This window comes from Oncorhynchus nerka, linkage group LG4, assembly GCF_034236695.1.
Source record: "Oncorhynchus nerka isolate Pitt River linkage group LG4, Oner_Uvic_2.0, whole genome shotgun sequence".
Taxonomy (NCBI): domain Eukaryota; kingdom Metazoa; phylum Chordata; class Actinopteri; order Salmoniformes; family Salmonidae; genus Oncorhynchus; species Oncorhynchus nerka.
In genome coordinates, this window is record NC_088399.1 from 55,507,622 (window position 1) to 55,532,272 (window position 24,651).

Here is a 24,651-nt window from a genome sequence, read left to right on the forward strand (position 1 = left end):
GAAAACTCTCTTGGTAGGTAGTGTGGTCTACAGCTTATCATGAGGTAGCTCGAGTCTTCCTTAGATATCGTGCACCAGCTGTTGTTTACAAAAATACATAGACCGCCGCCCTTGTCTTACCAGACTCCTGCCGGTACATTGTATAACCAGCCAGCTGTATGTTGATGTTGTCATCGTTTAGCCACGACTCCATGAAGCATAAGATGTTACAGTTTTTAATGACCCGTTGGTAGTTTAATCCTCCGCGTAACTCATCAATTTTATTGTCCAAAGATTGTATGTTTGCTATCAGAATGGAGGGAAGAAGGGTTTTATTCAATCACCTACGAATTCTCAGAAGGCAGTCCGACCTTCGCTCCCCTCTTTCTCCGCCTCCTCTTCATGCAGATCACAATTGGGGGCTGTTCCCGAGGAAGCAGTGCATCCTTCGCGTCGAGCTCATCAGAGTAGTGAAAGGAAAAAGATGATTCTGCTAGTCCGTGGTGAGTAATCGCAGTCCTGATGTCTAGAAGTTATTTTCGGTCATAAGAGATGGTAGCGGCAATATTATGTATAAAATAAGTAATAAAATAAGGTTCTAACAACGCAAATAAATGAACAAAAAACACAATCGGCTGGGGGCACTTAGAACATCTGCCATCCTCTCCGGCGCCATCTTATCTGATCACATGATGATGAATTAGTATTTTATTTAACGGAACTGAATATAATAGCATAGCATAGCATATAGGCCTTATCACGGTTCAGGATAGGACCCAGATGAGGAGGCGGATAGGGCGCTTCTCAGATTATTTATTGAAAACACGGTGCAGGCAAAGGGCAGGTCGAGGACAGGTCAGATTCAGGCAAAGGGCAGGTTTGTGATCAGGTCAGATTCAGGCAGGTACAGGACGGCAAGTCGGCTCGGGGTCAGGGCAGGCAGAGGTTCGTAATTAAGTCAGAGTCAGTCAGGTACAGGATGGCAGGCCGGCTCGGGGTCAGAGCATGCAGAATAGTCAGAAACAGTAAAACTAGGAAACAGAACTTGAGAAAAAGGAAGACTGGAAAGCACTCTGGTAAGACCTGACAAGACAAGACGAACTGGCAACAGACAAACAGAGAACACAGTTATAAATACACAGGGTATAATGGGAAGATGTGCGACATCTGGAAGGGGTGGACACAAGCACAAAGACAGGTGAAACAGATCAGGATGTGACAGGCCTATATAACATTACTGTTCGACCGAAAACACCTAATTTCTAGTGAGATTTTAGGAAGGTTATCTGAAGCTGAATAGTCAATCAAATATATCTAATGCATCCAAAACTTCACAGCGAGTGCCACCAGGCAGGATATATACAGTCATTGAAAAAAAAAATACAAGAAAGGCTAATAGTTTGTTAATAACAACATCTGCTCTAATTCACTCAGGAGACAGTAATTCAAGAAGATGTAAGTGTATATTCCCATGGAACTCATTGAGATCAAATGATTGGCGTGCAGATGCAGTTTCGACATTTCACCGTTAAAACGTGGAGAATTATTATTCACGATTGACAGTGATGGTGGCCCATTTTGACATTAGATATGCCTAACTTGGTGTTGAGGGTGTAAAAAATTAAATAAAATTGGAGACAATATATCTGGGCATAAGCAGACATTGCAATTGGAGGAAGCATTTTTTGCATATTCTATAATGATATTCAATAGGCTACATCTGTCGGTACAAACTTTGAATGAGAAATTATGATATCATTTACATTGGTTTTTGCGTTCCCGCACCGAAAAAGACTAACTAGACTAACTAGTGTTTTCCGGTCTTTCAATTTCAAGTTATAACTGGTTTGATTATATTTGTATTGGATTAGAACAACCTCATATTTTGGGTTGTGATGGGGTAAGAATGTTGCAATAAGCCCATGATCCCTCTATAACTGTTCTCTGCAAGAATCTATGGGTATCAGCGGATGCTCCTCAGAGGAGGAAGTGGAGGACCATCCTCCTTAGTGAATTTCATAAAAATAAAAACAGTGAAACATGAAAAAAGTTATCCTTTTTAGAAAAAACTATACTAAATATATTCACGTCACCCAATAATTGATTAAAACACACTGTTTTGCAATGAAGGTCTATCCTCAACAGCACTCTGTCGGGGTAACACCATGGTGTAGCCAGAGGAGAGCTAGCTTCTGTCCGCCTCTGGGTACATTGTTGACTTCAATACAAATTCTAGGAGGCTCATGGTTCTCACCCCCTTCCATAGGCTTACACAGTAATTATGACAACTTCCAGAGCATGTCCTCCAACCTATCAGAGCTCTTGCAGCATGAATTGACATGCTGTCCACCCAATCAAAGGATGAGAGAATGAATCTACTACTGAAAGCATAATCTTTCGTGGCTGAATCAGAATTAGTTAGGTAACATTGATAAATAAGATGTTTTATTTACATAATAATGCTTATGTGAGATATTTGTCATTAGGATGCTTTCTTTTGGATAATACTGTTGGCAGTTGCATTTTCCTCTCTCTTCTCCCAGGGCTTAGTCACTAGGGGCCCAGAGAGGGGAGAGGTCAGGCTTGTCTTCATATGTCAATATACAGTGCCTTGCGAAAGTATTCACCCCCCTTGAACTTTGCGACCTTTTGCCACATTTCAGGCTTCAAACATAAAGATATAAAACTGTATTTTTTTTATGAAGAATCAACAACAAGTGGGACCCAATCATGAAGTGGAACGACATTTATTGGATATTTCAAACTTTTTTAACAAATCAAAAACTGAAATATTGTGTGTGCAAAATTATTCAGCCCCCTTAAGTTAATACTTTGTAGCGCCACCTTTTGCTGCGATTACAGCTTTCTAGTGCTCAATTTTTATGGAATGGTCTGCCTAACCATGCGAGAGACGTAGACTCGGTCTCGACGTTTAAGTCTTTACTGAAGACTCATATCTTCAGTAGGTGCTATGATTGAGTGTAGTCTGGCCCAGGGATGCGAAGGTGAATGGCAAGGCATTGGAGCGACGAACTGCCCTTGCTGTCTCTGCCTTGCCGGCTCCCCTCTCTCCACTGCTATTCTCTGACCCTATTACGGGGGCTGAGTCACTGGCTTACTAGTGCTCTTCCATGCCGTCCCTAGGAGGAGTGCGTCACTTGAGTGATTTGAGTCACAGACGTGATTTTCCTGTCCGGTTTTGTGCCCCCTCAGGCCGATTTGGTAGAGAAGATCTTCATGGGCTATACTCAGCCTTGTCTCAGGATAGTAAGTTGGTGGTCTGTTGATATCCCTCTAGAGGTGTGGGGGCTGTGCTGGTTGGCCCTGTCCGGGAGTATATCGCACGGGGCCACAGTGTCACCCGACCCACCCCTGTCTCAGCCTCCAGTATCTATGTGACGGGGGGCTAGAGTCAGTTACCTCCGGTGTAATTCTCTTGTCTTATTTGGTGTGTGTGTGTGTGTGTGCGTGTGTGTGTGTGTCCAGAGGACCTGAGCCCTAGGATCATGCCTTAGGACTACCTGGCCTGACGACTCCTGGTTGTCCCCAGTCCACCTGGTCGTGCTGCGGCTCCAGTTTCAACTGTTCTGCCTGCGGCTAGGGAACCCTGACCTGTTCACCGGACGTGCTACCTTGTCCCAGACTTGCTGTTTTTGTGTCTCTCTCTCTCTCTCTCTCTCTCTCTCTCTCTAGACCCCTCTCTCGTCGACCTCTGAATGTTCAGCTATGAAAAGCCAACTGACATTTACTCCTGAGGTACTGACCTGTTGCACCCTCTACAACCACTGTGATTATTCTTTATAATAATAGTCATCTTTTGTGAAAACTCTGAGTTGACTGACATTTTAGCTGTTTAGGTTACAGGTTACAAGATAAACTATACAGTACAAACTGTAAAAACATTACAAACCTTGCTTCTCCTCATCCAAACAAACTCCAAAATGTTAATAAATCGTCTTTCAACATTATGTGGTCCTATATTAACGGCTATGTAGTTGCTAACTTAGCAACAATGGTTATTTGCGTTTAATAAGTTGTGGATAAAAGATGATAAAATTACAAAATTATAAAAATGATAAAACGTTACTGTGGAATAATTTTGCACAAAGTTGACAGCCAACATGATTTGTCCTATTTTATAGCATGACACAAGGTCAAAACAAAGGCATTTATATCTCAGAAGGACAACAGCTACCTTTATTCAAACATGAATAATGAGTGACGACATAAATCTGATTATTTTCCATTTCAGATCCAAGCAGGCCCTTCAAAATGTAAAATGTTCAATCCTTGAGTACACCCAATTTTGTCCTAATTGTCGAGCCCACTATTCACTTACTTAGCAGTCTCTTCAACTGTTAGCCATTGTTTGCTATATTTACTGTCTTGGTATGAACGGAACTTCTACCTCTTTAGTAAGACATTCTCTCTTTCACTCTCCTCCACATGTACGTCAGCGCCCTAACGTGGCCCACATGGCTCTTGGAACATTAAATGTAATCACAGGTGGTTTGAATGTGAATCAGCCACAGCTCTGTGACAATAGGTCTTCAGGTAGGAGTAGGTGGACGAGGGCCTCTTCGATGCTATTGGTTCAGCTGTCCACTGGTTCAGCTGCCTTGAGTGGATCCATTAATTATGCTCTCTGATAGGCTCAACAGATGCCTCCTCAGTGTTACACATGCTAATGCTAATGATTGATTATGCAAGATAAGTATTTCACTTTACTTGTGCATGTGACATTGACACTTGAAACCTAATGCAATCATCCTAATGACACAATTTGTTTGACTGCAGTGTGATACCTTTTGGCTTTTCAAATGTTCTGACTATGCCCCAAATAGGCTATTTCTGTTTTTCCTGGTAAAGGAACAATTAAGATATGGCTGTCAGACACCTCCAAAGTGATTGAGTTTACAGCAAATACTCAACACCATAACTTGACGTGCAATGAAATGACGCCGGAGGGGATGGCTGCCGCTTTACGTGCCCTTAACCAACTGTGCTATTTTTTTTTTTTGCGTTGCTTGTAGCTTATTTTTAAAACTTATTATGTACATAAATGTTGATGCTACCATCTCTTATGACCGAAAATAACTTCTGGACATCAGAACAGCGATTACTCACCTCGACCTAGACAAAGTTTTTTCTTTAACAAAGTCCGACACAAAGGATGTACTGCTTTCTCGGGAACGGGCCCAAATCCCCGTCATTTGTTTGAAGAAAAGACAGAGAAAAAGGGGGTGGAGGTCGGGCTGCCTTCTGAGAATTCGTAGGCGATTGAGTAAACCCCCTCTACCATCAGTCCTATTAGCGAACGTGCAATCATTGGAAAACAAAATGGATGAGCTCCGATCAAGGATATCCTATCAACGCGACATTAAAAACTGTAATATCTAATGTTTCACCGAGTCGTAGCTGAACGATGACATGGATAACATACAGCTGACAGGCTTTTCGGTCCATCGGCAAGATAGAACAGCTGCCTCCGGTAAAACAAGAGGTGGTGGTCTGTGTCTATTTGTAAATAACAGCTGATGCACAAAGTATCTCATGATAAGCTGTAGACCACACTATTTACCAATAGATTTTTCAACTATATTTTTTGTAGCTGTCTTTTTACCACCACAAACTGATGCTGGCACTAAGATGGCACTCAACGAGCTGTATAGGGCCATAAGCAAACTTGCTCATGCAGAGGCAGCGCTCCTAGTGGCCGTGGACTTTAATGCAGATAAACTTAAATCTGTTTTACCTCACTTCTACCAGCATGTTAAATGTGCAACCAGAGGGAAAAATCTAGACCACCTTTACTCCACAAACAGAGACATGTACAAAGCTCTGCCTCGCCCTCCATTTGGAAAATCTGACCACAACTCTATCCTCCTGATTCCTGCTTACAAGCAATAACTAAAGCACGAAGTACCAGTGATTTTGCTCAATAAAGAAGTGGTCAGACATAGCAGATGCTAAGCGACTGTTTTGCAGGCAGAGACTGGAATATGTTCCGGGATTCTTCCGATGGCATTGAGGAGTACACCACATCAGTCACTCCCTTCATCAATAAGTGCATCGATGACATCTTCTCCACTGTGACCGTACGTACATACCCCAACCAGAAGCCATGGATTACAGGCAACATCCACACTGAGCTAGACAGTAGAGCTGCCGCTCTCTGCGCACCGAACCCGTTAGCGGGATTAAGAATTTTGCTAATCCAACTGCGTTGTCAGATTTAAAAATGATTTATTGCGAAAGAATACGCTGCGATTATCTGAGCACAGACCCCCATATCAAAATACTTATTCAGCCAGCACTTGCGTAACAAAATCACAGATTGCATTGAAATAAATCATTTACCTTTGAAGATCTTGCTCTGGTTGCAATCCCAAGGCTCGTTGTTACACAATGAATGGTCTTTTGTTCGGTTAAATCCATTTTTTATAGCCTAACACGAAACATTTTGTGAACGCTTATCTCGTTGAATTTCGTGTCATTCAATTTTCGACGTAACATCCAACGTAAAATAGACAGACTTTTCCTGACTTTATCCAGTCATGTTTGGTTTCCTTGCAATCAACTGTTTGTTTGTAACACAACCAAACTTGATGGGTCATTTTGCGGGACGTATTGACCCGGAAAAAACGATTGGAAGATAACAAGTGACGAGCACATTGTGCACCAATTATATGACCACTGTCTTGTTGATTGACTGTATTTTAACCCAATGACCACTGGTCGTCTTGAAATCTAGCTGGGTAGATAGCCAATGAGCAGAGGTAAACGGCAATATCCCATGGTTCTTTGTTGTAAGACAAACCTTTCCATTGAACGCTGGCGTAAGGACCGTTCTTTCGCCATTGCCAATTCAACAGTGAAGGAGCGACGCTTATTACGCACAGCAGTATTTCGGTGACTTGCATCTTCAGCTGTTTATTTATCCAACATCATGGCGAATAAGTCAAGGAAAGCTAATTCTAAGACTAGATATATACGAATGTAGAAACAATTTTAGAGGAAAGTGAGACAGATCTGCTTTTTGAAGACTGAAACTGAGGCATATTTTTTTAACGGAGAGGACATTGTTTTGGACTGGTAAGTTGCTCTCATGCTAATGCCGTTGTTTGAAATAAATATAAAATATTATTTGTGATTGTTTTTACATTTTATTTGCAATATATAAATATGTAATGAAATGGGTAAAGTACACGTTAGCTAGTCATTGTGAGTGAGGGTCTGTTTGTTTGTATGAGAACGACCATAGCCTGTGTGTGTATATATATATACATACATACATACATACATACATGGTATGGTGTAGAATGCAAACCCATACATCAACACAGACAGCATGCTTCCTCCAATCAGTCTACATTAGAGGGAGCATGGTCTACCAGCTGCTGCTCCACCCCACCCCCACATGAAATAGCCTATTTGAGGCAGGCCCACAACAATGGCCAAAGTGAAATGGAACTTTATGTTCCCTGTACTCTATATATATGTTTATTATACCTGTTTTTACATTTTGTTTGCAATATATAAAGATGTAATGAAATGGGTAAAGTACACGTTAGCTAGTCATTGTGAGGAGGGTCTGTTTGTTTGTATGAGAACAACCATAGCCTATGTCTGTGTGTATATGTAGATGTATAGATAAATGGTATGGTGTAGAATGTGTAGAATGCTCACCCATACATCTCAACACAGCCAGCATGCTTCCTCCAATCAGTCTACATTAGAGGGAGCATCAAGGAGCTTGTTGGCTACAGCACTACTGCACCAAGCCCTGTCCCTTCTACTCCTGCCACAAGTGTTCATCTGACCAAATATATGTGTGCAGGAATGGATGTGCCTAAGGGCACAGCATGGAGGCGTTGCTGTGTTGTTTGCAAGATGAAGTCTCCCATCACATGCACCACATGCTCAGTGACCCTCTGCTTTACATCAGAAAGAGACTGCTATGGCATCTGGCATCAGCAGCAGAATATTGTCTAGAGTTTTGGCAAAGTTGGTGGGGTTATATGGCAAAGTGGGTGGGGGCTAGGGTCGGTATGTTATATCTGGAGTACTTTTCCTGTCTTATAGGAAATTTAAGTCTTCTCTCTCTTTCTCTCGGAGGACCTGAGCCCTTGGACCATGCTTCAGGACTACCTGCCATGATGACTCCTTGCTGTCACCCGTCCTTGCTGCTGTTCCAGTTTCAACTGTTCTGCCTGCGGCTATGGAACCCTAAACTGTTCAATTTTTACTCTTGAGGTGCTGTCCTGTTGCACCCTCTACAACCACTGTGATATCCACCCGGCACAGCCAGAAGAGGACTGGCCACCCCTCATAGCCTGGTTCCTCTCTAGGTTTCTTCCTAGGTTTTTGCCTTTCTAGGGAGTTTTTCCTAGCCACCGTGCTTCTACACCTGCATTGCTTGCTGTTTGGGGTTTTAGGCTGGGGCTATATAAATAGATTTGATTTGATAGAGGACTGAGGGTCTTCCAAATATTGAAAGTGTGTAAATAGTTCTCTCCCCTGACTATTTGCTTTGTCCCCACCCCACCCCCCATTTTTATTCTGCTGCTATTCTCTGTTTAATAACCATGCATAGTCACTTTACCTCTACCTACATGTACAGTTGAAGTCGGATGTTTAGATACACCTTAGCCAAATACATTTTAACTCAGTTTTTCACAATTCCTGACATTTATTCCGAGTAAATATTCCTTATTTTTGGTCAGTTAGGATCACCACTTTATTTTAAGAATGTGAAATGTCAGAATAATAGTAGAGAGAATGATTTATTTAAACTTTTATTTCTTTCATCACATTCCCAGTGGGTCAGAAGTTTTACATTCACTCAATTAGTATTTGGTAGCATTGCATTTAAATTGTTTAGCTTGGGTCAAATGTTTCGGGTAGCCTTCCACAAGCTTCCCACAATAAGGTGGATGAATTTTCGGCCCACTCCTCCTGTCAGAGCTGATGTAACTGAATCAGGTTTGTAGGCCTCCTTGCTCGAACACACTTTTTCAGTTCTGCCCACAAATGTTCTATAGGATTGAGTACAAGGCTTTGTGGTGGCCACTCTAAAACCTTGACTTTGTTGTCCTTTAAACAATTTTTGCACAACTTTGGAAGTATGCTTGAGGTCATTGTCCATTTGAAAGACCCAGTCTTGAGATGTTGCTTCAATATATCCACATCATTTTCCTACCTCATGACGCCATCTATTTTGTGAAGTGCACCTGTCCCTCCTGCAGCAAAGCACCCCCACAACATGATGCTGCCACCCCTGTGCGTCACGGTTAGGATGGTGTTCTTCGGCTTGCAAGCCTCCCCCTTTTTTCCTCCAAAGATAACAATGGTCATTATGGCCAAACAGCTCTATTTTTGTTTCATCAGGCCAAAGCACAATTCTCAAAAAAGTATGATCTTTGTCCCCATGTGCAGTTGCAAACCGTAGTCTGGCTTTTTTTATGGCGTTTTTTGGAGCAGTTGCTTCTTCCTTGCTGAGCGACCTTTCAGGTTAAGTTGATATAGGACTCGTTTTACTGTGGATATAGATACTTTTGTACCTATTTCCTCCACCATCTCCACAAGGTCATTTGCTGTTGTTCTGGAATTGATTTGCACTTTTCGCACCAAAGTACGTTCATCTCTAGGACAAAACGCGTCTCCTTCCTGAGCGGTATGAAGGCAGAGTGGTCCCATGGTGTTTATACTTGCGCACTATTGTTTGTACAGATGAATGCGGTACCTTCCGGCATTTGGAAATTGCTCCCAATGATGAACCAGACTTGTGAAGGTCTAGCATTTTTTTCTGAGGTCTTGACTGATTTTCCCATGATGTCAAGCAAAGAGGCATGGAGTTTGAAGGTAGGCCTTAAAATACATCCAAAGGTACACTTCCAATTGACTCAAAGGATGTCAATTAGCCTAACAGAAGCTTCTAAAGTCACAGTCAACTTAGTGTATGTAATTTCTGACCACCTGGAATTGTGATACAGTGATAAGTGAAATAATCTGTCTGTAAACAATTGTTGGAAAAATTACTTGTGTCAAGCACAAAGTAGATGTCCTAACCGACTTGCCAAAACTATAGTTTGTTTGGATGAAAAGCATGCCCAAACTGCTACTCATCCCCAGAAGATAAGATATGCATATTATTAGTAGGTTTGGATAGAAAACACTCTGAAGTTTCTAAAACTGTTTGAATAATGTCTGTTTGAATAATGTCTGTGAGTATACCAAAACCCCGAGGACAAACCATTCAGATGTTTTTTTTAGGTCACCCTCTTTTCAATGAGTTTTCATTGGGAATCAAGATGTCTAAAGGACTTGCTTGCAGTTCCTAACGCTTCCACTGGATGTCACCAGTCTTTAGAAATTGGTTGAGGTTATTCCTTTGTGTACTGAAGAAGTACGGCCATCTTGAACGAGGGTCACTTCATGTGTACTGTTTGATAGAGGCGCGTGACCAGAAAGCATGCTTCAGTTTGTTTTCTTCCTGTATTGATCACAGATCATCCCATCTTCAATTTCATTGATTATTTACTTTAAAAAATACCTAAAGTTGTATTACAAAAGTAGTTTGAAATGTTTTGGCAAAGTTTACAGGTAACTTTTGAGATATTTTGTAGTCACTTTGCGTAAGTTGTTTTTCTGGATCAAACGCGCCAAATAAATTGACATTTTGGATATATTTGGACGGAATTAATCGAACAAAAGGACCATTTGTGATGTTTATGGGACATATTGGAGTGCCAACAGAAGAAGCTCGCCAAAGGTAAGGCATGATTTATATTTTTATTTCTGCCTTTTGTGTCGCGCCTGCAGGGTTGAAATGTTTTCTCACTTTTGTTTATGGAGGTGCTATCCTCAGATAATAGCATCCTTTGCTTTCGCCGAAAATCCTTTTTGAAATCTGACATGTTGGCTGCATTCGCAACACGTGTAGCTTTAATTTGGTATCATACGTGTGATTTCATGAAAGTTTGATATTTATAGGAATTTATTTGAATTTGGCGCTTTGCATTTTCTCTGGCTTTTGGCCAAGTGGGACGGTACCGTCCCACATATCCCAGAGAGGTTTAACAAGAAATTTGCAGAGTGGTTGAAAAACGAGTTTTAATGACTCCAACCTAAGTGTATGTAAACTTCCGACTTCAACTGTACATATTACCGAAATTACCACGACTAACCTGTGACCCCGCACATTGACTCTGTACCGGAACCCCCTATAAATAGCCTCGCTACTGTTATTTTATTGTTGCTCCTAATTTCTTTGATATATATAAATATATATACAAAAATGTTCTTAAAACTGCATTGTTGGTTAAGGGCTTGTAAGTAAGCATTTCACTATAAGGTCTAAACCTGTTGTATTCAGCACGTGACAAATAACATTTTCTTTTATTTGATTTGCAAAGCGTAAAGAGGACATGCAGTACAGAGCTTGCTAACCCCCTGATTTAGCGAAAAAAAGTTGCTTACATTTTTTTTACTCTTTGTAATGAAATACATGTATCTGCCAAAATAACAGAAACATACATTTTTTAAATAAAATATTTTATTGTCACATACACAGGGTAGATAAAGTGTCTTAGTAGGCCGTTGGGCCACCATGAGTCACCAGAACAGCTTCAATGCACCTTGGCATAGATTCTACAAAAGTCTGGGTCTCTACTTGGGTTGACCATTTTTCCACAAGAAATGCAATCATTAGGTGTTTTGTTGATGGTGGTGGCAAATGCTGTCTCAGGTGCCACTCCAGAATCTTGCATGTGTTCAATTGGGTTGAGATCTGGTGACAGACTCACACACTCACACCCTGTAGCCCTTTCCTGCAATCAAATGACCAAATCACCCTCTTTGAGGCATCATGGGTGGAGTGTTATTCATATTTTTCATAATTTCATAATTAATAAACATTTATTTATTTTGAAACACTGAAAATCTGGTGTTTCTATGTCAAACAGTTTGTTTATATTTAAGTCTTCTGTGATGTTAATAAAGTGTAATATTGGGATGCAAACTCAAAATGTAATACATTTCAAATTTATATCTGACCAGTGGTAGAAAAATTACCCAATTGTCATACTTGAATATAAGTAATGATTCCTTAATAGAAAATGATTACAAATTACTTACAGTACCAGTCACAACAATACACACAAATGTAAAATAATGGATGGGGCCCAATATATCAAGCAAATCAGACAGCACAGTTCTTGTTTTTTATTTATTTACAGATAGCCAGGGTCACACTCACATGCCAGATCAGAGGCAGAAGAGATGACCAGGAATGTTCTCTTGATAAGTGTGTGAATTGGATCATTTTCCTGTCCTGCCTAGGTGTCAGGAAATGTTTTCTTTAGGAATGTAGTGCAGTAAAAGTTGTCAAAAATATAAAAAGTAAAGTACCGATACCCCCAAACATGACTAAAAATACATTAAAGTATTTTTTACTTAACTTCTTATGGCTGCAGGGGCAGTATTGAGTAGCTTGAGTGCCCAGAGTAAACAGCCTGCTCCTCAGTCCTAGTTGCTAATATATGCATAGTATTATTCATATTGGATAGAAAACACTCTGAAGTTTCTAAAACTGTTTGAATGATGTCTGTTTGTATAACAGAACTCATATGGCAGGCAAAAACCTGAGAAGAAATCCAAACAGGAAGTGGGAAATCTGAGATTGGTCGATTTTCAACACAGCCCCTATTGAATACACAGTGGAATATGGATGAAGATGCACTTCCTAGGGCTTTCACTAGATGTCAACCGTCTTTAGAAACTTGAATGAGGCTTCTACTGTGTTGTGGAGCCGGATGGGAGCTCTTTGAGTCAGTGGTCGGGCAGAGATCCAGGTCCTGGTCACACGCATTTCACATGATAGCGATCTGCGTTCCATGGCTTTCCTACAGACAATGGAATTCTCCGGTTGGAACGTTATTGAAGATTTATGATAACAACATCCTAAAGATTGATTCTATACTTAGTTGACAAGTTTCTCTCGACCTGTAATATACGTTTTTGAACATTTCGTCCGACGTTCGGCTGGACCTGCATGAGCGTTTGGATTTGTGTACTAAACGTGCTAACAAAAGTAGCTACTTGGACATAAATAATGGACATTATCGAACAAATCAAACATTTATTGTGGAACTAGGAGTCCTGGGAGTGCATTCTGATGAAGATCATCAAAGGTAAGAGAATATTTATAATGTGATTTCTGATTTCTGTTGACTCTAACATGGAGGATAATTTTATTTATTTTTCTGAGTGACATCTCAGATTATTGAATGGTTTGCTTTTTCCGTAATGTTTAAAAAAAAATCTGACACCGCGGTTGCATTAAGGAGAGGTATATCTATAATTCCATGTCTAACAATTGTATTTTCATCGACATTTATAATGAGTATTTCAGTAAAATGATGTGGCTCATTGCAATATCACAGGATGTTTTTGAAACTAGTGAACACAATGTATACTGATATTTTTTTATATAAATATGCACTTTATCGAACAAAACATACATGTTTTGTGTAACAGGAAGTCCTATGAGTGTCATCTGATGAAGATCATCAAAGGTTAGTGATTCATTTTATCTCCATTTGTGCTTTTTGTGACTCCTCTCTTTGGCTGGAAAAATGGCTGTGTTTTTCTGTTAGTTGGTGGTGACCTAACATAATCGTTTATGGTGCTTTCCCTGTGAAGCCTATTTGAAATCGGACACTGTGGTGGGATTAACAACACGATTACCTTTAAAACGGTATAAGATACATGTATGTTTGTGGAATTTTAATTATGATTTTAAAAACAGATTTCTGTTTTGAATTTGGCACCCTGCACTTTCACTGGCTGTTGTCATATCATCCCGTTAACGGGATTGCAGCCCTAAGAAATTCAGTTTACACCGCTGTATCTGACATGATACATGTGTCTTCTTTTTTTTAAAGCCCATAACCATGTGTGTGAGGTATAATCTTTTGTTACAAAGTAGATTTGTTTAAGACTACTAAGAAACACTCTGTGTGACCCTGATTTAGTCCACTGCAGTAATTAAACCCCCTATGCTCATTTGAGGCCCTTCTTTCAAAGTCACTGAGATCTCTTCTTCTAGCCATGGTAGCCAAAATAATGGGCAACTGGGAATCTTTAAACATGGCCGTAAGCATGATTGGATGTTAATTGCTTAATTAACTCAGGAACCACTTGCGTGGAAGCACCTACTTTCAATATACTTTGTATCCCTCATTACTCAACTGTTTCCTTAATTTTGGCAGTAAAACAATTAGTTTGCGTCACATCAGTACAGCGAAAAAATAAATACATGTTTTAGTGCCCACAACAAGGGGGGTGAACTTATCCCAATGAATGAAAGAACTGTTAAATTAATCCGCCTTCAGAAAGGCTCTCAGTCTCACAGAACCCTTACTGGTGTGGGTTCGACCCGATAACGGCTTAGCATCCTATCCATTAGCCATGACTTTCACCTCCCCAAGAATGTGACCAATCACACGGCCAGCAGAGTAGGATGGGTGAGGACATAGAGCATCTTCCAGAAGCAACTTTGTACCAACTCTTAGTCAACTGAACAATAATGATTTTTAATAACTGAGCAATACCTGTGGCCTTCGTGGTCATTAGGTTAGTGCCGCCGCCTACAGACCACTTTTGCCTGTGTTGGTGTGGGTTTGAATCCAGCCCACTGCCTTTGTTTGCACACGGTCTTTTCCACTATCTCTCCTTTATCCAAATGTAATCCTCTCACCAGGCTCGAATTTGACTCTCCCGATATTACCTTACGTAGAATATCTGAACAGCATGGGATGTGAGGTGAGAAGGACATCTCCAATAAAAATCCCTATTGTAAACTATCTAGGGTGATGACAACTAGGGTATTAACTTCAGATAGAATGATTATAGATTTTTGTTATTGTATAAGGATATGCTTTCCCATGCGTTAAGTTACACTGAAACAGTAAATACTCCACCATTGCAACAGACATAAGGTTCAAGATGTTCATTTTCACATTTTCATTTGTACCACATCAAAATAAATAAAAATAATAAACCCAATGATTTTTCACAACCCATGTCCAAATTATGGCAAGCTTGCTTAACTTCTTGCGTCGAGCAATCCCGTATCCGGGAGCGTAACCATAGCCTCAAGCTCATTACCATAACGCAACTTTAACTATTCATGAAAATCGCAAGTGAAATGAAATAAATATATTGGCTCACAAGCTTAGTCTTTTGTTAACAACACTGTCATCTCAGATTTTCAAAATATGCTTTTCAACCATAGCTACACAAACATTTGTGTAAGAGTATTGATAGCTAGCATAGCATTAAGCCTAGCATTCAGCAGGCACCATTTTCATAAAAACAAGAAAAGCATTCAAATAAAATCATTTACCTTTGAAAAACTTCGGATGTTTTCAATGAGGAGACTGTTAGATAGCAAATGTTCAGTTTTTCCAAAAATATTATTTGTGCAGGAGAAATCGCTCCGTTTTGTTCATCACGTTTGGCTAAGAAAACCCCCCGAAAATTCAGTCATTACAACGCCGAACCTTTTTCCAAATTAACTCCATAATATCGACAGAAACATGGCAAACGTTGTTTAGAATCAATCCTCAAGGTGTTTTTCACATATCTATTCGATGATAAGTCATTCGTGGCAGTTGGGTTTCTCCTCTGAAGCAAATGGAAAAATACACGCAGCTGGAGATTACGCAATAATTGCAACGGAGGACACCAAGCGAGCACCTGGTAAATGTAGTCTCTTATGGTCAATCTTCCAACGATATGCCTACAAATACGTCACAATGCTGCAGACACCTTGGGGAAACGACAGAAAGTGTAGGCTCAATCCTTGCGCATTCACAGCCATATAAGGAGACATTGGAACACAGCGCCTTCAAAATCTGGGGCATTTCCTGTTTGAAATTTCATCTTGGTTTCGCCTGTAGCATCAGTTCTGTGGCACTCACAGATAATATCTTTGCAGTTTTGGAAACGCCAGAGTGTTTTCTTTCCAAAGCTGTCAATTATATGCATAGTCGAGCATCTTTTCGTGACAAAATATCTTGTTTAAAACGGGAACGTTTTTTTATCCCAAAATTAAAAGAGCGCCCCCTATATCGAAGAAGTTAAACCCGTTGGCACGTGTTGGAGCTCCAAAAAAGGACACACAATGTCCCTACGAGTGCAAGTGTCCTCACAAACTTCACAGCTATCAATGCAGACAGTACTCCTTAGCAGCAACATATATCCCATGGAAACATGAACTCTTTAACATTTACATTTAAGTCATTTAGCAGACGCTCTTATCCAGAGCGACTTTAATCTTCCACAAGCAAATTCTCTCTAGGTGTCGCACGATACTAGGCTAACCTTGAGGCTGTGAAGTACCTCCACGATGAGACGGTAGCTTCAGTCTCTACTAAGTCTTTCTTAACAAAATAATAATACATTATCACTATAACCAATATTCATTATTTTTCAATCAGCAATTTCTGTAGCTCCTGTTGTAGATGAGTGAGCTGTATGTGAGCTGTATGTTGTTGCTAATGGGCTTATGGCAGCCACTTTTGGAAAGGGTATTCATTAATCTCACACTTAAGCATGGTCAAATGTTGATTACTTTATAAGCTATTACTTGGCCTGTTTCAACAAAACCTCTTGTACCAGACAGTGCAATCAAAAACAGGCAATATGGTACCGGTCAAGGAGGACATGCATATTCAGCAGTATCACCATTAAAAGGTAAGGCTGATACTTTATATAATACAAATGTAATGACTGATCTAGTTGTAAACATGCAGCTTAATGAGTCATTGGGAGTCTTAACAATATCACATTTTCAAATTATCTTTGTCACACTCTGACCATTATTTGCGTTGTTTGTTTCTATGTTTTGTTTGGTCAGGGTGTGATATGAGTGGGCATTCTATGTTGCATGTCTAGTTAGTCTGTTTCTATGTGTTTTGGCCTGATATGGTTCTCAATCAGTGGCAGGTGTTTGTCGTTGTCTCTGATTGGGAACCATCTTTAGGTAGCCTGTTTTGTATTGTGGTTCGTGGGTTATTGTCTATGTTACGTTGCATGTTAGCACAGTGGTTTGATAGCAGTCACCTTGTTAATTTGTTAATTTGTTAATTTGTTAGTTTGTTAGTGTACTTCGTGTTTTTTCATCTTTCATTAAAAAGATGTATTCACATCACGCTGAGCTTTGGTCTCCTCAATACGACGACCGTGACAATCTTTAAATCCTAATACATTTAAAATGGCACAAAAGGTGTCCAGGATCAAGAGAAAAAACATAGTTCTTCTGTTTGTACTTGAGACCCACCCAAAGTTCTGTACACAACTCCAGAAACTCAAAATGTTATCAACAGCTTTTTAAGACGATGCAGCATTGTTCAGATTTAAGAGAGATGAGACACTGCATAATGTTCTCAGACGATAGACCTTCAGAGGCTCCATGAGTTTGTGCATGTGCAATTAGATAACAAGTGGATCATAACTGAGCTCTTTAATGTCTGGCACTCACATTCCAGTGGAGGTCGGTGCCGTTTAAGATGAGGGAGGATCTATATCTATATCTCTAATGCCTATTGAAAAGAGGACAGCTGACTTACAATGGAGGATAATACATGGAGCCATAGCCACCAACATGCATCTGGTGCACCTGGATCCGACAGTTGAGGAAGGGTGTCCATTTTGTGCTGAGTCTGAAAAAAACCCATTTGTTTTTACAATGTCCCAGGTTGGTCGGGATGATTGACCTGATCACTAAATGGTTCTCAGCTCTGGGAGAGGTTCTCTCTTCCCAACTGTTTATATTTGGGCTAAAGTACAAGTTTAGTCGAAGGGGTGTAGTTACTTTGCTTAATTTTATGTCAGGGGAAGCCAAATTAGCAATATGGAAGACCCGAAAGAACAGTATTTGGGGACAGGGGTCTGTGGATGTGGTGGGAATACTGGAGGGAATGTTGGCAGTGAGACTGAGGGTGGAGTTTGGCTATTACAAACTGGTTAACAATATTTAACTGTTTATGAGTGTATGGGATTTTCAGAGTCTGTTATGTTTAGTTACTGTGGAGGAGAATTTGGTGTTTTTAATTGATGTGTAACTATGGTTTTGTATGAGTGTATATAGTGTTATGGGCTCCCAGACCCAATAAAGATTATTTAAAACTTCCTTTTCTTGGTAGTACCTTTTTTTTCATCCTATGCATGATTAAGGTTATCATTATTTTTTATTTAGTTGTGGTTGAATTAAGTATATTGTTTTTTCGTGTCGAGATTACTCTGGCTTTGGTGGGCCCACATGGGGACACCGTCCCTGTCACTTCGGCATGGCATTAGGTGTGTTACTGAAGCTTCCAGTCGTCGTAGGAGAGAATGTAGGTTATGAGACTGTTGCTTACGCGTCACAGATGAATAGAGCGATGGTGGTTTTTCTTAAAGAAGAGAGTCTTGTTGAGCGTATGGTTGAGCATGGCATACTTCTTAAAGGTGTGTTTATTCAAGTTCCGCCGCTTTTTTCTCCGTCAACAAGGGTAACGATTTCGAATGTTCTGCCGTTTATTCCCAATGAGCTATTGGAGCGCGAGCTATTGCGGTTTGGGAAGTTTGCAAGTTCAACTACGATTGTCCCGTTGGGTTTCAAGCTTTGAAACAGGTTGTGTTGTTTCGGTGACAGCTGTTTATGTTTTTGGACTCACCCGGAACAGACTTTGGAGTTATTGTTTAAAGTCAAGTATGACAACCTATTGTACATGGCTTATGCTAATACGGGTAGTCAACGGTGTTTTGAGTGTGGGAATGTTGGCCATAAGCGATATGCTTGCCCGAAAAGGGAGAAGGTGGAGGGAGGGGCGAAGGTGGTCCTCGTAATGCCTGGGCCCACTAATGTAGGGAGAAGTGGGCCGACAGTGGTTGAGCAGCCAAAAGCACCTGTTGCTGAGGAACAAGTTGTCCGTGTTGAGGGCACGGAGTTGCAACTTGTACAAGAGGGGAATGCTATGCAGCAGAAAAATATTGTTGTAGAAGGTAAGGACAGATCTGAAGAGCCATTTCCTCAGACTGGTGAGGAGTTGCCTAGTACGAGTGCTGTGGTACAGGAGGGGGTTCATGTGGAGGTAGGTTCCCAGGTAGTGGAGGAGATGCCCAGTACGAGTGCTGTGGTACAGGAGGGGGTTCAGTTGGGGCTAGTCTCCCAGGTAGTGGAGGAGATGCCTGGTACGAGTGATGGGGTGTAAGTGGGGAGTGTTGAGAGGGATGTGGTAGAGGGGAGTCAGTGGTCTGTGGCCTCAGTTGAGGAGGATCAGGATAAGGATATGGACAGCTCTCCTGATACGATAGCAGCTGATGAAGACTCAATTTACATTTTAGCATTTGAGTCACTTTTCGAAAGTTGCTAAAAGTTCCAAATAGATTTGTTGCTAGGTGCTGTTTGTAAAAAAAAGTTGCCAGGGTACTCTGAAAAGTTGCTAAATCCAGCAACAAAATTGCTAAGTTGGCATCACTGGTTGGTTTTACTTAGAAATATTTGTTCAAATTTAGCAGCATATTACCTTATATTTTTATTTGAAAATGCCAGTCTTTTTCAACACATCAATTAAGTACTACACTGCTCAAAAAGTAAAGGGAACACTTAAACAACACAATGTAACTCCAAGTCAATCACACTTCTGTGAAATCTAACTGTCCACTTAGGAAGCAACACTGATTGACAATACATTTCACATGCTGTTGTGCAAATGGAATAGACAACAGGTGGAAATTATAGGCAATTAGCAAGACACCCCCAATAAAGGAGTGGTTCTGCAGGTGGTGACCACAGACCACTTCTCAGTTCCTATGCTTCCTGGCTGTTGTTTTGGTCACTTTTGAATGCTGGCGGTGCTTTCACTCTAGTGGTAGCATGAGACGGAGTCTATAACCCACATAAGTGGCTCAGGTAGTGCAGCTCATCCAGGATGGCACATCAATGTGAGCTGTGGCAAGAAGGTTTGCTGTGTCTGTCAGCGTAGTGTCCAGAGCATGGAGGCGCTACCAGAGGACAGGGCAGTACATCAGGAGACGTGGAGGAGGCCGTAGGATGGCAACAACCCAGCAGCAGGACCGCTACCTCTGCCTTTGTGCAAGGAGGAGCAGGAGGAGCAGGAGGAGTACTGCCAGAGCCCTGCAAAATGACCTCCAGCAGGCCACAAATGTGCATGTGTCTGCTCAAACGGTCAGAAACAGACTCCATGAGGGTGGTATGAGGCCCCGACGTCCACAGGTGAACTGTTGTGACCTCAACGTCTAACAATTTCCCCATAATCTCCAAACTGTTCCCTTTCAACTGGTACCATGACTATGCATATGCTTTGTATATTTCTTCTGTAAGAAACATTTCAATTTAGCCATATCCATATGGGCCAATTCCCACGAGTGTAAAGAGTTAAGTGACATCTACAAAGAAGACTTCTATTTACAGTTGATGACTGACAAATATATATTTGGACTTAATGTTGATGTCCTAGATAAAATAGATCTGATATTCCGTCAGGGATTCACCAAGTCGTACAATACGTGACTTCCTGAAACACCCACGTACTCAATGTTGCTAATTAGTTTCCATAGAAACCAAGACTGATCTAAGTTGTTTATGCAAAATACATTTTTTTTAAAATTGGGCATGAAATGTTGAGATGACGACCATGACAAAGTGGAGAGTTGTGGGAGCTGGAGAAAAGCATGGGGGTAGTTCTCTCCGGAAGCTGAAATGGTGGACTCAATCACTGAACCTAAACTGGTTGTTTTGTAAGTTCAGTACAATTGAATATATTATGCTTGAAGCATGAGTGCCATTTTACCACATTCAGTGTCATGGGTAAGATCACTATAACCCAAAACAGTGGGAACATAATTTTAGAGCTAGGGATGTTTTTGTTCCTATCACCCCTTCCAAAAGGGCCTCAAAAGGAAATTATAGGCTACATGGCTAATGGATATACTGTTATGAAATTGAATAAATATGCAGTACATGAATGAGTATATGGGACTGACTGCTACAATAACATGTTATAGATGCATCAATGGGGAGGGGTGTAATCGGTTATTTAATATGTGGGACTAGCACCAGAAAGCATCCCTGCCACTCCCCCCCCCCCCCTACCTTAACATTCTCAGAATTCAGCAGCATTAACCTAATTATGTTTGCTTTATCTAAATAAATGGTCGTCGCCTTCATCTGTATGTGGGAGTTGGATAAAACAGCGGATTGAAGCTGTTCTGGTGGCAGCCCCACGCATTAAGACACTTTCATACTGGTCCCCCGTGGGAAACGAACAACCATGCTCTACCAACTGTGGAACGGTGTTTCCTTTATTGTGGGAGTTACATTATGTACATTATGTCTAATATCTCATCTCACTCATTATACACAAGCATTCCACAGGGATGCTGGCCTATGTTGACTCCAAAGCTTCCCACAGTTGTGTCAAGTTGACTGGATGCCCTTTGGTTGGAAGACCATTCTTAATGCACACAACACTGTTGACCATTTTAAAATGCAGCAGCGTTGCCGTTCCTGACACAAACTGGTGCGCCTGGCACCTACTACCATACCCCGCTCAAAGACACTTAAATATTTTTTCTTGCCCATTCACCCTCAATTATCTCAAGGCGTAAACATCCTTTAATCTGTCTCCTCCCCTTCATCTACACTGATTGTAGTGAATTTAACAAGTGACATAAATAAGGGATTATAGCTTTCACCTGGATTCCCCTATGACATGAAAAGAGCAGGTATCCTTAATGTTTTGTGCACTCAGTGTATAATCCCATTGAATGACAATACCAAGTATCATAAACACTCCATGTCATAATTTCATTGTGTGCATTATGTGTGCACATGCCCAACCAGCTACTGGACATCTAGACCAACAGCACAGCTTGGGACCCTCTCTGAGATACAGGCCATGTTGACTCCAGGAACCCCAGGAGCTTCAGAAGCTCCAGAAGCCAAGTCTCGTGAACATGGGCGCCAGCATCAGTGTTTTCCTCAACGCACTAGTAGCTATACTGCACAAACAAGACAACTTTGCCTTAAAGGGGCAATTTGCAATTGAAACAATAACAAAGTAGCCACCCTGCCACGACTAGATAAGAAATGGGTCTGGAGAAATGTTACGATTTTCAAAGTTCCTAGACAGAGCTATGGATGCAAGGACTGACCATCAATGAAATCAAAGTTGTGGTTGTTTATCCAAGAATTAAGGATATACAGTGTTTGTACACTTAAAAAGGTACAGACATTGGAGCAAAACAAGCTTATGCTGTATGTTAGGCTCTGATGTGGCACGACAGCTGAACTAAGCTGATGAGGCATTTACAAGTTAGATTCTTCAACAATAAATGGGTATATCTAATCAATAAAAAAATGAATGCACCAATCGCAGATTGCACCTTTAAAGCACTTGGCCTAAGCAGACAAAGGGCCATTTTGTCTCCAAGTGTCCTTGGGAGCCAGCATCAGAGCCTTCCTCAAAGGCTGTTTTGGATGAGCCCTGGTATCAAGTGCTTTACAGGCTCACTCAGTTGGGAATAGGATAGCAGAGAGGAAGAGCTCAGAAGAAGACTGCACGTGGCTATACAACACATCCCACGTGCTTCTGGGCCGCCACAGTTGGCAGACAGGCAGGCGGGCCAGGCGCCTGGTCCTGAAGCAGAGCTGGAAGACCTGCCCTCCTCCAGCTATCTCACCCCTGGCAGGAACACATCCACACTAGAACTATCACACGTCCACTGCCAGGGAGAGAGCATTGTAGGTCTCACAGTAATGGGTGACCTTTAACAAAAGAGGGAGTGAGGAGATCATGCGAATGAGCATGGCATTGCATTCCAAAATAATTCAGACCCTTTCCACATTTTGTTATGTTACAGCCTTATTCTAAAATGAATTTAAGAAAACATTTTCCTCAATCTACACACACACACACACACACACACACACACACACACACACACACACACACACACACACACAACCCAATAGACAAAGCAAAAACATGTTTGTAGACATTTTTGAAAATGTATTAATAAAAAAACAAACTGATTTACATAAGTATTTAGACCCTTAGCTATGAGACTCGAAATTGAGCTCAGGTGCATGCTGTTTCCATTTATCATTCTTGAGATGTTTCTAAAACTTGATTTGAGTCCACCTGTGGTAATTCAATTGATTGGACATGATTTGGAAAGGCACACACCTGTTTATATAAGGTTCCACAGTTGACAGTGCATGTCAGAGCCAAAACCAATTCATGAGGTCGAAGGAATTGTCCGTAGAGCTCTGAGACATGATTGTGTCAAGGCACAGATCTGGGGAAGGGTACCAAAACATTTCTGCAGCATTGAAGGTCCCCAAGAACACAGTGGCCTCCATCATTCTTAAATGGAAGAAGTTTGGAACCACCAAGACTCTACTTAGAGCTGGCCGCCCGGCCAAACTGAGTAGTCGGGGGAGAAAGTTCTTTGTCAATGGTCATTCTGATAGAGCTCCAGAGTTCCTCTGTGGAGATGGGAGAACCTTCCAGAAGGACAACCATCTCTGCATCACTCCACCAATCAGACCTTAATTGTAGAGTGACCAGATGGAAGCCACTCCTCAGTAAAAGGCACATGACAGCCCACTTGGAGTTTGCAAGGCACCTAAAGGACTCTCAGACCATGAGAAACAAGATTATCTGGTCTGATGAAACCAAGATTGAACGCTTTGGCCTTAATTTTTACATTTACATTTAAGTCATTTAGCAGACGCTCTTATCCAGAGCGACTTACAAATTGGTGCGTTCACCTTAAGACATCCAGTGGAACAGCCACTTTACAATAGTGCATCTAAATCTTTTAAGGGGGGTGAGAAGGATTACTTTATCCTATCCTAGGTATTCCTGAAAGAGGTGGGGTTTCAGGTGTCTCCGGAAGGTGGTGATTGACTCCGCTGTCCTGGCGTCGTGAGGAGTTTGTTCCACCATTGGGGGGCCAGAGCAGCGAACAGTTTTGACTGGGCTGAGCGGGAACTGTACTTCCTCAGTGGTAGGGAGGCGAGCAGGCCAGAGGTGGATGAACGCAGTGCCCTTGTTTGGGTGTAGGGCCTGATCAGAGCCTGGAGGTACTGAGGTGCCGTTCCCCTCACAGCTCCGTAGGCAAGCACCATGGTCTTGTAGCGGATGCGAGCTTCAACTGGAAGCCAGTGGAGAGAGCGGAGGAGCGGGGTGACGTGAGAGAACTTGGGAAGGTTGAACACCAGACGGGCTGCGGCGTTCTGGATGAGTTGTAGGGGTTTAATGGCATAGGCAGGGAGCCCAGCCAACAGCGAGTTGCAGTAATCCAGACGGGAGATGACAAGTGCCTGGATTAGGACCTGCGCTGCTTCCTGTGTGAGGCAGGGTCGTACTCTGCGGATGTTGTAGAGCATGAACCTACAAGAACGGGCCACCGCCTTGATGTTAGTTGAGAACGACAGGGTGTTGTCCAGGATCACGCCAAGGTTCTTAGCGCTCTGGGAGGAGGACACAATGGAGTTGTCAACCGTGATGGCGAGATCATGGAATGGGCAGTCCTTCCCCGGGAGGAAGAGCAGCTCCGTCTTGCCGAGGTTCAGCTTGAGGTGGTGATCCG